This window comes from Schistocerca piceifrons, chromosome 1 (assembly GCF_021461385.2).
Source record: "Schistocerca piceifrons isolate TAMUIC-IGC-003096 chromosome 1, iqSchPice1.1, whole genome shotgun sequence".
In the NCBI taxonomy this organism is placed as follows: Eukaryota; Metazoa; Arthropoda; class Insecta; order Orthoptera; family Acrididae; genus Schistocerca; species Schistocerca piceifrons.
Genome location: NC_060138.1, coordinates 848,958,397 through 848,970,794, shown reverse-complemented (window position 1 = coordinate 848,970,794; position 12,398 = coordinate 848,958,397). Strand labels below are relative to the sequence as shown.

General features: G+C 41.1%; 1 pseudogene; it reads right to left on the bottom strand.

Annotated features, from left to right (window-relative positions):
* Nucleotides 1–11,348: 11,348 nt before the first annotated feature.
* LOC124722190 lies at nucleotides 11,349–11,466 on the bottom strand (annotated as a pseudogene).
* Nucleotides 11,467–12,398: the final 932 nt, after the last annotated feature.

Sequence of the window (12,398 nt, the reverse complement as noted above, 5' to 3'; positions counted from 1 at the left end):
ATGATCACGCATTTGGTCTTTGAATGGTCTAAAGATTGTAGCGTCGGTGTCAAACCACCCGGTATAAAAGCAATCTTGGCACAGCTTCGTGCTATGTGGTATGTAATTTTTGGTATTCTCAGTTATGTGGCTGCGAAACATCCCACACCAACAAACTTGGTTGATTTTGTTGAATACCTGGTCGGCTCTGCCACACATTTTCCACCCATAATTTTACACCTTTACCGTCCTTCCATCACTTTTCGGGAAAATGTACAAAAATACCTAATGGATATTTTAGTTTAGGAATGTTTTTCTGCTTGAAAATGACCATACATTTTCACTTTGTTCCATCTGCCAGGCGTGTTAATACTACTGTAAACCTATTGCTTTCATAGCTTGTACTTCTGATGCAACAGTTTTCACGCCTTTCGTTTCCACAACTCAACTGTTTATCATATCGAAGTTCATCAGTGTTTCATCCATATTCCTAATATGAGGTAGTGGAAAGTTGTATTTTTGCCTCATACGAATATCGAACTTATGAAAACTCGTAGCCGGCCGGTGTGACCGAGCGGTTCTATGCGCTTCAGTCTGGAACCGCGCAACCGCTACGGTCACAGGTTCGAATCCTGCCTCGGGCATGGATGTGTGTGACGTCTTTAGGTTAGTTAAGTTTAAGTAGTTCTAGGTTCTAGGGGACTGATGACCTCAGATGTTAAGTCCCATAGTGCTCAGAGGCATTTGAACCATGAAAACTCGTGGCTTTATCGTCAATATCTTTCAGTAATTTTGGCGCAGTTTTTGGTTTCTGCTGTATTACCAGATTTTTTCTGTTTATGACGTGATTGCACCAACCTACAGTTGCTTTAAATTCTCTGCCATGGTTTGGATTGGCTCATGCCCACTTCAGTGTACAAACCCTAATCATATTTCTTGTAACAACATGAGAATTCTCCTCTCTTCCTTTAAATTCTGCAACGTTATTTTCTAAATATGGCCAGGAAGCTATTCCTCTCCTCACTACACTTTTTCACCGGCATTTTTTAATAGCATCTTCATTCTTTTTAGCCTGTTTTGTGACGTGTAACTTGAATCTTGCTTCGTATTTCCTTCTTTTTGTTAGTTCCTTCGTTAGGCACACAGCTTACAAATTTTACGCCCATTACACTTCAAGTACAAACTATTTGAACACACAACATAACCTACAACAATACGTTTTAGACAAGTATATGAGTTCGTTATTCGGCACGTGCTTCTACAAACGAAACCGTAACAATGCTGAAGGAGAATTTTGCTTCATGAAGTGTGCAGCAGTACCAGATGTGCAGTAGTACAGAGCGGATATGTCCACAAAACTGAATAGCCAATACGACACTTGTATAAATATTCAAGATCGTTACCCAAATCAGTGCGCGCATTATTTCCAGATAATCACTGTTCTAAACTAAATTTACAGGCTGTTAATAGTATGGGGATCGTCTTATAGGATGGTCATACGATAAAACGATGTATTATCTTTGACGAAAATTTATACCTCGTCTTATCTGAAGGTTGTCTCATCCGTCGAAATATACGGTAGTCATAGAGCGTCTATGGAATTAGCATAGTCTATTGCACATGTTCTCAATATCAAACGAGGCTAGTCAAGTACTTTCGGGACGACGCTGCTTGTCTAAAATTTGCGGTAGTAGCGAAACTTGAATATTACACGCATTCGCCTCGCTTTATATTCGTTTCTGCCCATTTCAGTTCTAGTAACAGCCGTTGTGCGTTATTACTGTTGCTAAGGATGTAAACAGGAGTATGTAAAAGGAGGACCATTCACGATTCATAGGTATGTACAACAAATGTGTGATTGCAAATGACGTACTGATATCAGGTACTTTATACATTCAAAAACACCGACACACAGTATTACATAGTTTGTATTGTAGAGAAAATTTCTGAGATTTTATGACCATGTGTTAACGACATAAGTGCTAAATAAATCTGCAAATGTATTGAGTAAACTGCTAGTCAGTGTCTACATATTGTTGCTACCCTCCAGTTTACGCAGGTTCTCAACCCACTGTGTGCGCTTAAGTACTTGCATGAGACAAGTTCCTATACAGTGTCATTGTAACGTACTTAATTAGAAATATTCTGTTGAGGCTGACCTACATAGGGAGAAATGATCATCACACTAAAATAAGTCAAATCGAGCACGCACAGAAAGATATAGGTATTCGTTTTTTCCACGCGCTGTTCGGTATTAGAGTAAGAGAGAACTATTGTGAAGGTGGTTCGATAAACCCTCTGCCAGGCCCTTACATGTAGTTTACAGAGTATCCGTTAAGATGTAGATGTAGAACATATTCGACAGCATCAATCAGCTGCATTAAAAAATCTAAAAAAATATTGTTGGCTGTTATTTTTTTATTCCGTTACCGAAAAAACGTATTGCTCTTCACATCTTTAAACTAAAAGGTATCAGATAGATTATGTAATGGTAAGACAGAGATTTAGGAACCAGGTTTTAAATTGTAAGACATTTCCAGGGGCAGATGTGGACTCTGACCACAATCTATTGGTTATGACCTGTAGATTAAAACTGAAGAAACTGCAAAAAGGTGGGAATTTAAGGAGATGGGACCTGGATAAACTAAAAGAACCAGAGGTTGTACAGAGATTCAGGGAGAGCATAAGGGAGCAATTGACAGGAATGGGGAAATAAATACAGTGGAAGAAGAATGGGTAGCTCTGAGGGATGAAGTAGTGAAGGCAGCAGAGGATCAAGTAGGTAAAAAGACGAGGGCTACTAGAAATCCTTGGGTAACAGATGAAATATTGAATTTAATTGATGAAAGGAGAAAATATAAAAATGCAGTAAGTGAAACAGGCAAAAAGGAATACAAACGTCTCAAAAATGAGATCGACAGGAAGTGCAAAATGGCTAAGCAGGGATGGCTAGAGGACAAATGTAAGGATGTAGAGGCCTATCTCACTAGGGGTAAGATAGATACCGCCTACAGGAAAATTAAAGAGACCTTTGGAGATAAGAGAACGACTTGTATGAATATCAAGACCTCAGATGGAAACCCAGTTCTAAGCAAAGAAGGGAAAGCAGAAAGGTGGAAGGAGTATATAGAGGGTCTATACAAGGGCGATGTACTTGAGGACAATATTATGGAAATGGAAGAGGATGTAGATGAAGATGAAATGGGAGATATGATACTGCGTGAAGAGTTTGACAGAGCACTGAAAGACCTGAGTCGAAACAAGGCCCCCGGAGTAGACAATATTCCATTGGAACTACTGACGGCCGTGGGAGAGCCAGTCCTGACAAAACTCTACCATCTGGTGAGCAAGATGTATGAAACAGGCAAAATACCCACAGACTTCAAGAAGAATATAATAATTCCAATCCCAAAGAAAGCAGGTGTTGACAGATGTGAAAATTACCGAACTATCAGCTTAATAAGTCACAGCTGCAAAATACTAACACGAATTCTTTACAGACGAATGGAAAAACTAGTAGAAGCCAACCTCGGGGAAGATCAGTTTGGATTCCGTAGAAACACTGGAACACGTGAGGCAATACTGACCTTACGACTTATCTTAGAAGAAAGATTAAGGAAAGGCAAACCTACGTTTCTAGCATTTGTAGACTTAGAGAAAGCTTTTGACAATGTTGACTGGAATACTTTCTTTCAAATTTTAAATGTGGCAGGGGTAAAATACAGGGAGCGAAAGGCTATTTACAATTTGTACAGAAACCAGATGGCAGTTATAAGAGTCGAGGGACATGAAAGGGAAGCAGTGGTTGGGAAGGGAGTAAGACAGGGTTGTAGCCTCTCCCCGTTGTTGTTCAATCTGTATATTGAGCAAGCAGTAAAGGAAACAAAAGAAAAATTCGGAGTAGGTATTAAAATTCATGGAGAAGAAATAAAAACTTTGAGGTTCGCCGATGACATTGTAATTCTGTCAGAGACAGCAAAGGACTTGGAAGAGCAGTTGAATGGAATGGACAGTGTCTTGAAAGGAGGATATAAGATGAACATCAACAAAAGCAAAACAAGGATAATGGAATGTAGTCTAATTAAGTCGGGTGATGCTGAGGGAATTAGATTAGGAAATGAGGCACTTAAAGTAGTAAAGGAGTTTTGCTATTTGGGGAGCAAAATAACTGATGATGGTCGAAGTAGAGAGGATATAAAATGTAGGCTGGCAATGGCAAGGAAAGCGTTTCTGAAGAAGAGAAATTTGTTAACATCCAGTATAGATTTAAGTGTCAGGAAGTCATTTCTGAAAGTATTCGTATGGAGTGTAGCCATGTATGGAAGTGAAACATGGACGATAAATAGTTTGGACAAGAAGAGAATAGAAGCTTTCGAAATGTGGTGCTACAGAAGAATGCTCAAGATTAGATGGGTAGATCACATAACTAATGAGGAAGTATTGAATAGGATTGGGGAGAAGAGAAGTTTGTGGCACAACTTGACCAGAAGAAGGGATCGGTTGGTAGGACATGTTCTGAGGCATCAAGGGATCACCAATTTAGTATTGGAGGGCAGCGTGGAGGGTAAAAATCGTAGAGGGAGACCAAGAGATGAATACACTAAGCAGATTCAGAAGGATGTAGGTTGCAGTAGGTACTGGGAGATGAAAAAGCTTGCACAGGATAGAGTAGCATGGAGAGCTGCATCAAACCAGTCTCAGGACTGAAGACCACAACAACAACAACAACAACATCTTTAAGCCAACTTAAGATCCTGGTATCACATCGTTAAAATGCCTGTAAAACGCGTATAAAAAGTTTTACGGGATTTCTGAAGGCGATCTGTCTGTAGCAGCGAAGTAATAACACTGAAAATACGCCAAGCGCTATAAGCGCCAAAATGCGCCGTTACAAAATTACGTGACTTGAGTTGCAGGAGATGTTGCAGACAGAATTCTCATTCTACGCATCCGAATGCATACTCCATAGAGTGCCGCATATGTGACTTGCATGTGCTTAGAGTGAAGTTTTTGGGACACGTTCTTATCCGCACGCAAGTTGGCATTCGTAAGTGCTACCCGTAAGGGTCAGCGTGTAAATGGTGAATCCTGCCCGCAGGTACGCGCGCGCATACGTGACGTGTGGCGTTACGTCTGTTCTAAAATATTGCGTAGCCTGTGTGCTGCGATCACGTTAGCTGCAGCCGTGTTCCGGGCAATTGTTATCGCTACTACAGCAATAGATGTTGCAGCTACAGTGAGGCCAAAAACTCTTCGTCTAATTGTAATTTTTTTTAAAACTAAGTATATGTCCCGTTAAAGGAAGGGAACATAAAATGTGAACATCCAGTCATATGCAACGAACCTTGATAAGTCATTTTTATTGATGGACAAGAAAATAAATACATCCATAGCGACAACAAATTTGACAAAATGGAAAATTTATTGAAGGGCTACTTCAAAAAGTAATCGTCCACTCATATTTTTTTAAATTTACAATCAGAAAATATGATTTCAATTACAAAAATTAATATTTAGTGGGGTTTCTCTTTCCAGCTATTACTGCTTGTAGTCGTCTGGGCATCGACTTGACCAAGCTTGCCGTCAGAGGCTGGAATTTTGTCCCATTCGTCTTAAAGTGTCTTCTCCTGACGCTATCTTCCAGTACTTTCCAAAGTTGTTCAGTAGGATTAATGTCTGGGGTCTGAGGAGGGGTGTTAAGTTGTTTTGGGGTATTATACACGAGCAATGGCCTTGTGTTTAGAGCCGCATGCTTTGGGTCGTTATCTTGTTGGGAAACATAATTTCCTTGCAGACCTAATTCTTCGGCCCTAGGATTCAGATTCTCCTTTAAAATCTTGATTACGTATGGTGATCCATTGTACCTTCTATGAAATGTGATTTTCCAACATCTTCAGCACTTATACAGCACCACACCATCAGGGAGCCAGCACTGTGTTTAAGCGTTGGCACAAGATTGCGTGGCAATTTCTCTTCATTCTTCTCACGCCACACCATTCGCCTGCCATCCGACGCGAATACGTTATATTTACTCGTATCAGAAAATATTACTCTATTCCAGAAGTCCCTTTTTGAATCTATGTTCCATCGCAAAATGAAGACGTTTCTTTTGATTCTGTTCACTGACCCAAAATTTCTTGCGCGCTACCCAGCCGTGATACCCATACGTTTTGAAGGTAGTTCTGATTGTATTGGCACATATCTTCTTTCCCCAATAGACTAACTCCCCAGCCAACTTAGGAGCGCTGATTTTAGGTTTCTTCTTCATTTCCCTCATGATAAATCTCACGCCTGCATCAGTCAGAGTGTGAGGACGTCCGGTACGTGGTTGGTTTCTTAATGATTTTGTTGCGCAAAATCGATCTATTATCGACTGAACCGTCAATCTAGGTCAACCGACTAGTTTAGCAATCTCGTAAAAAGATTTGTACTCATTATGTAAACGCAGAATAAGTGTCCTTTCGATCAGCGTCGTCTCACTACCCTTACGGGCCATGAAGCTAATTGCACTGTATCGGCGCAGTTCAGAATTATAAAAGGTGATAAAGTGGGGCCGCGCATGGTTTGTGCCGTTGGTCAGCGTTATAGTTTAATCACTGCGCGCAGAATTTCGGCATGTTCAGATGGTGGACGAATACTTTACGAACTAGCGCTTGTATTATATTTTCTATTTTGTTAACCTTGCTGTCGATTTGGATATATTTCTTTCCTTGCTTTTCAACAAAAATTACTTACCGAGGTAACTCTTACATGACTGGCTCTTTAGATTTTGCATACATTTCTTTTCATGTTACACAGACTTTGTTTTCTATTAGATCTGCAGCTATACGAATACTTTTTGGATTCACTGTATGAGCATCATCAAAAACATTAACCAAAGAAAACATGGTACTTGGGTTAAGGACTACAATTACTGTCGCAATCGTACTTCTTTTACTAAAAAGCTGCCAGACAATTACTCAGATGACTATCGAAACTACACTGACAGAAAAAAAACCGCAACGCCAAGAAGGAGTTGCGCGACATAGAAGATAGTTGGTAGGATGTTTCTACATCTGAATGAAGTCTGTTCCAATTTCGCGCCAGTCGCTTAAGAGTGGCGCTAGTACCGCCACTATGAGGATGCAATTCAGGTTTGTTTTAAGTTCACGCTCTAACGGTAGGGAGCACAGTTACCTTGGAGATTGGACATTGTGAGTTGATTTAGTCAAGGATGCCTTTAAGGCGACAAAGACGCCATTATCGAGACCTCACTGAGTTTGAACGAGGTTGTGTACGAGGGTGGTTTGAAAAGTTCTTGGAAAGGAATAGAAAAGGAGTACTTACATCACTGAAACTTTTTTTATTTTTCAATGTAGTCTCGTTGTAGATTAACGCACTTGGTCCAACGATGTTCCAGTGCCTTGATCCCTTCTCGAAAATGAGTTTCCTCTAGGCCTGCAAAATAGTAGTCAACTCCGGCTATCAATTCTACGTTTGAAGTGAACCTTCGCCCACCAAGAAAACAGAGGTTCAGAAAATGAGGCTGTTTTTTCTCATTACGTTTGAAATATTTTCTATATTTTGGTATATGTCAGCATTACTTCGTAAATTCCAGCTTTCTGCTGTGTTTTGTGGTCCTAATACTTTCCCTATAATTCTCCTTTCTCATACTTCTAATCTATCTAAATTATAGTTTAATGCCAGGCATTCGCTTGCATATAGGCATTCTGGCTTTCTGCTGTGTTGTAATGCCTTATTTTTTGATTTTGGGATAGGCACTTTTTATTGTAGAGGTCTTTGGTGATACCATGTTCTCTTCCCATTTTATGCAATCTTTCCTCTCTTGCAGATTTTTCCAAAGCATTTTCTTGGATTATCTCCTCTAGATATTTGAATTTTCTTACCCTCTCTATCTGGACAATATCTGTTTTCAGAAATTTTTGAGCATCCTTAACGTTTATTACAAATTTTGTTTTTTTTCTGGAGAAATTCTGGCTATTTCTTCCAGGAGATATATCTGTGTTACAGCAGATGTCACATTTTTGGAAAGTACAGCAAAATCAACTCGAAATGCAAGACAGTTGATTTCGACCTTTTTGCTTTCTCTTCCTAACCTTATAGTGAGATGTTGAGTTCAATAAGTCTATCGTTCCAAATTCTTACTATTTTCTCTGACACAATGTTAAAAAGAATTGGGGATAGGCCATCACCTTGTCGTGTGCCTCTTTTTATTTTTAAAGGCTGCGAAATTCTCCAACAGATTTTGTTTTACAGACTGTATCTGAAAATATTTCACAGATTAGGTTTGGAGTTCAGACTTTACGCCGAATTCTAGGGTTATTTTATCTATACTTTCTCTGTCAACAGAATCAAAAGCCTTTTTGAAATCCACAAACATAGCTACAATATTCTTTGAATTAAGTAATCTGTGGCGAATTACTGACTTGAGATTAAATATTTGTTCTGTGCATGACCTTCCTGTCCTAAAACCATCTTGATATTCACCTGAGTGACTGTCCAGTGTTGTTTCTGTTCTGCTTAATAAAATCTTGGAAAATGCTTTGTACAGTGTTATTATTATTATTATTATTATTATTATTACTATATCATATTATTACACACAAATGAGAAAACGAACAAAATTCGGGATTCATTCGTACATCCAAAGAAATACAAACTTCAGACAGTTTGTAACAATTCAGGAACAGTAGCAGATTCAAAATTTATAGCATTCTATCGATCGACTAATCAGTGTTATAGGGATTTAGCAGCGTTGATTCCTTCCGCCGTTACACAGCGTTAGCCCTATTTTTTATTTTGAAAAAGCAGATGCTTCGAGGTTTATATGGTGATGGTGTTTTATGCTGTGTAAATCATTTGTATGTGAACACCATTGTATTTTTTCGTATTGGAAATTTGTGGCTTTTCTGTCGTTTTCCCGCCGTTTTCACTGTTCATTTGCACACGGCATTACAGTTTTATGGATCGACACATGCGCTGCTAGTACACACTACAATTTTTATTTTTTTATTTATTTATTTAACCTGATCTGACTAGGGCCATCACGCTCTTTCTTACATCCGACCGAAGTTTCACAATAACTTTTTTACAACGCACGTACCTAAGAAAACACAGTTTAAATATGATAGAATCTATTAAAATTATTTTACTGCCTATAGTGAAACCGTGAGAAAACAATACTGACTATGAGCTAACAAAGTTAATACTGGCAATATTTCTCCTTCCGCTGCTGCTGTCACTAACAACAATAATAATGATAATGACAGTAATGGTAGTGGCAGATACAAATAAATTATAGATGTACAAAATAGACGTTTTCTGATATAGCGAGTTCTGGGGAAAGGAAAGTGAGGCTGGCTGCATTGGCTAAGAATACTGGGGAATCAAGAATAACTGGTTGGAATGAAGTATGTACAGGGGCAACGAGTGCATACAGGGACAATGGTATTCATTAACGTTCAGTTAGTAGATACGTCATTAACTGTCTTCTGAAGTTGAAGATATTATTATATGTTGTGGCTATGATTTAAATGGTATTCAGTTCTGTGATCTACACTGAGGTGGCAGAAGTCGTGAGATAGCGATATGCTCAGATACAGATGGTGGTAGTAGCGCGTACACCGGTATAAAAGGCAGTGCATTGGTGGAGCTGTCCTCCGTACTCAAGTGGTTTGTATGAGGAGGTGTCCGACGTGATTATGGCCGCACGACGGGAGTTAACAGACTTTGAACGCGGGCTGGTAGCTGGAGATAGATGCATCGGACTTTCTTTCCATTGTGGAAACCGTTAGGGAATTCAATATTCCGAAATCCACAGTGTAAAGAGTGTTGCCAACAATATCAAATTTCAGGCATTGCCGCTCACGACGTACAACGCACTGGCCGACGGTCTTCACTTAACGACCGAGACCAGCGTCGTTTGCTTAGAGCTGTCATTGCTAATAGACAAGCAACACTGCGTGAAATAATCAGATGAATCAGTGTGGGAAGTACGACGAACGTATCCGTTAGGACAGTGCGGCGAAATTTGGCGTTAATGGGCTATGGCACCACTCGACCGGTGCAAGTGCCTTTTCTGACAACACGACATCGCCTGCAGCGCCTCTCCTGGGCTTGTGAACATATCAGCTCGACCCTAGATGACTGGAAAACAGTGGCCAGGTCAGACCAGTGCTGATATCAGTCAGTAACTGCTGATGATAGGATTCGAATATGGCGTAGACCCAACGGGGCCGTGGACCCAAGTTGTCAACAAGGCACTGTGCAAGCTAGTGGTGGCTCCATAGTTGTTTGGGCTGTGTTTATATGGAACGGGCTGAGTCCCCTCGTACAACTGAACCGATCGTTGAACGCAAGTGCTTATGTTTGGCTACCTGGAGACCATTTTCAGCCATTTGTGGCCTTCATGTTCCCAGACAAAAATGGGCCAAGTCACAGGGCCACAATTGTTCCCGATTGGTTTGAAACATTCTGGACAATTCGAGCAAATGGTTTGGCCACCCAGATCGAACATTTATGGGACATAATATAGAGGTCAGTTCGTGCACAAAATCCTGGAGCGGCAATACTTTCGCAGTTATGGACGGCTATAGAGGCAGCATGACTCAGTATTTCTGCAGGCGATTCCAACGACTTGCTGAGTCCATGCCGCGTGGAGTTGCTGCACTGCACCGGGCAAAAGGATGTCCGGCACGATATTTGTTGGTATCCCATAAATTTTGTCCGCAATCAACGCGCCGGTAACTTTATTTTAAACAATAAATGTAAAGTACACTACACACCTGTAATAATAACGTCTTTTGCCTCTTCACACCATGCTTTCTCTGTCAAATAACTCCTGCAACAGCCAGAGAGTTTGTAGTTGTATAAAAGGAATGTTTTTCCGCTTCCTGTACAAAGCTAATGTTCACAACGTGGTCATTCATTTTAACAAACCAGCACAGTGCAGTGTTCGGGGGAACGACGCAACTCTGTTCGATTGCCAACGGCGATACTGAGTCACTGGCAGCTGGGGACATCCGATCTCACGAGAGAGGGCGCCGTCGGCACACGGGACGAGCTGGTGAACTTTATTTGCGCTCTCAGTACTCCCTAGCAGCCGTTGTCGGCTTTGTTTGGCACGCAAACTACACAGCTTCCTTACGATAATAAAACTAAAACTAAACTCAGTCCGAACAGGCCTTGGAAGGCCCATCGGTACCGACAGGCGGCCAAGTCATCCTCAGGCGTCACTGGATGCGTATATGGAGGTACATGTGCTCAGCACCCCGCTCTCCCGGCCTTATGTCAGTTTACGAGACCGGAGCCGCTACTTCTGAACCAAGTAGCTCCTCAGTTTGGCTCACAAGGGCTGAGTGCACCCCGCTTGCCAACAGCATTCGACAGACCGGATGGTCACCCATCCAAGTGCTAGCCCAGTCCAACAGCGCTTAACTTCGGTGACCTGACGGGAACCGGTGTTTCCACTGCGGCAAGGCCGTTCGCTCCTTACCATAATGGACGCACGTAAAATAGCTGTGTTAACTCTGTTTTGTCGTAGAAATGTGGAGAATATCGCGTACATGAATCTGGACTTGTCGATGGCTTAAACAGCGAATTGCTGGTATAGGAGCACTACATAATGCTGTACAGTGATTCAAGTACGTACTAGTGGAAGTTACTCGTTATCTCAATAGACTTTCCATTCCATTTTCAATTGGAAGTAGTGTCTGACGGTTTTTTCCACCAGCCTGTCGTCTTCTAAAGTTGTGTCTCCAGCGCAGAAGACAGCTCGTCGGTCGGGGGATCTTCTTCGGCGGAGGTTGCTACGCCGTCACTTCCAACCTGTGATTCTTCTTTTTGCGGGGTGCCACTTGCCCAGGTTAGCCTCTGTATCTACAGAGGGCAAGATCTGTAGTACTGACAATGATTGTAGACGACACTTCTCGTTAATGTATTCTGTTTGGTTATTACTCAAATATCCACACATTTACAGTGTCTTTTACAATACCCGACATAGATTTCTTAATTCTATGGTAACTTTCCCATTCAACTTCCGAAATATGATGCATGCGTCCGGCTCCCCGATACCCACTAGACAGAGAGAGTATTACATAATCACAACTAAGTTACACTTGATATAGAGTACAAAATGTCCGGCTCTGAAGAACACCCGAAACTGAGCGACTATTACATATTCACATCTAAGTTACGCACGATACTGAGATACGTGTCCGATCCTACAGAGCGCTCGAAATAGATATACAGTGCGTCCAAAAAGTATTCGTGTAGCTGCATATCTTGTAGGACACAATGTCTGTCTAACATGAAAAGAAATGTATGTTGTTGTTGTTCTGGTCTTCAGTCCTGAGACTGGTTTGATGCAGCTCTACATGCTACTCTATCCTGTGCAAGCCTCTTCATCTCCCAGTACCTAC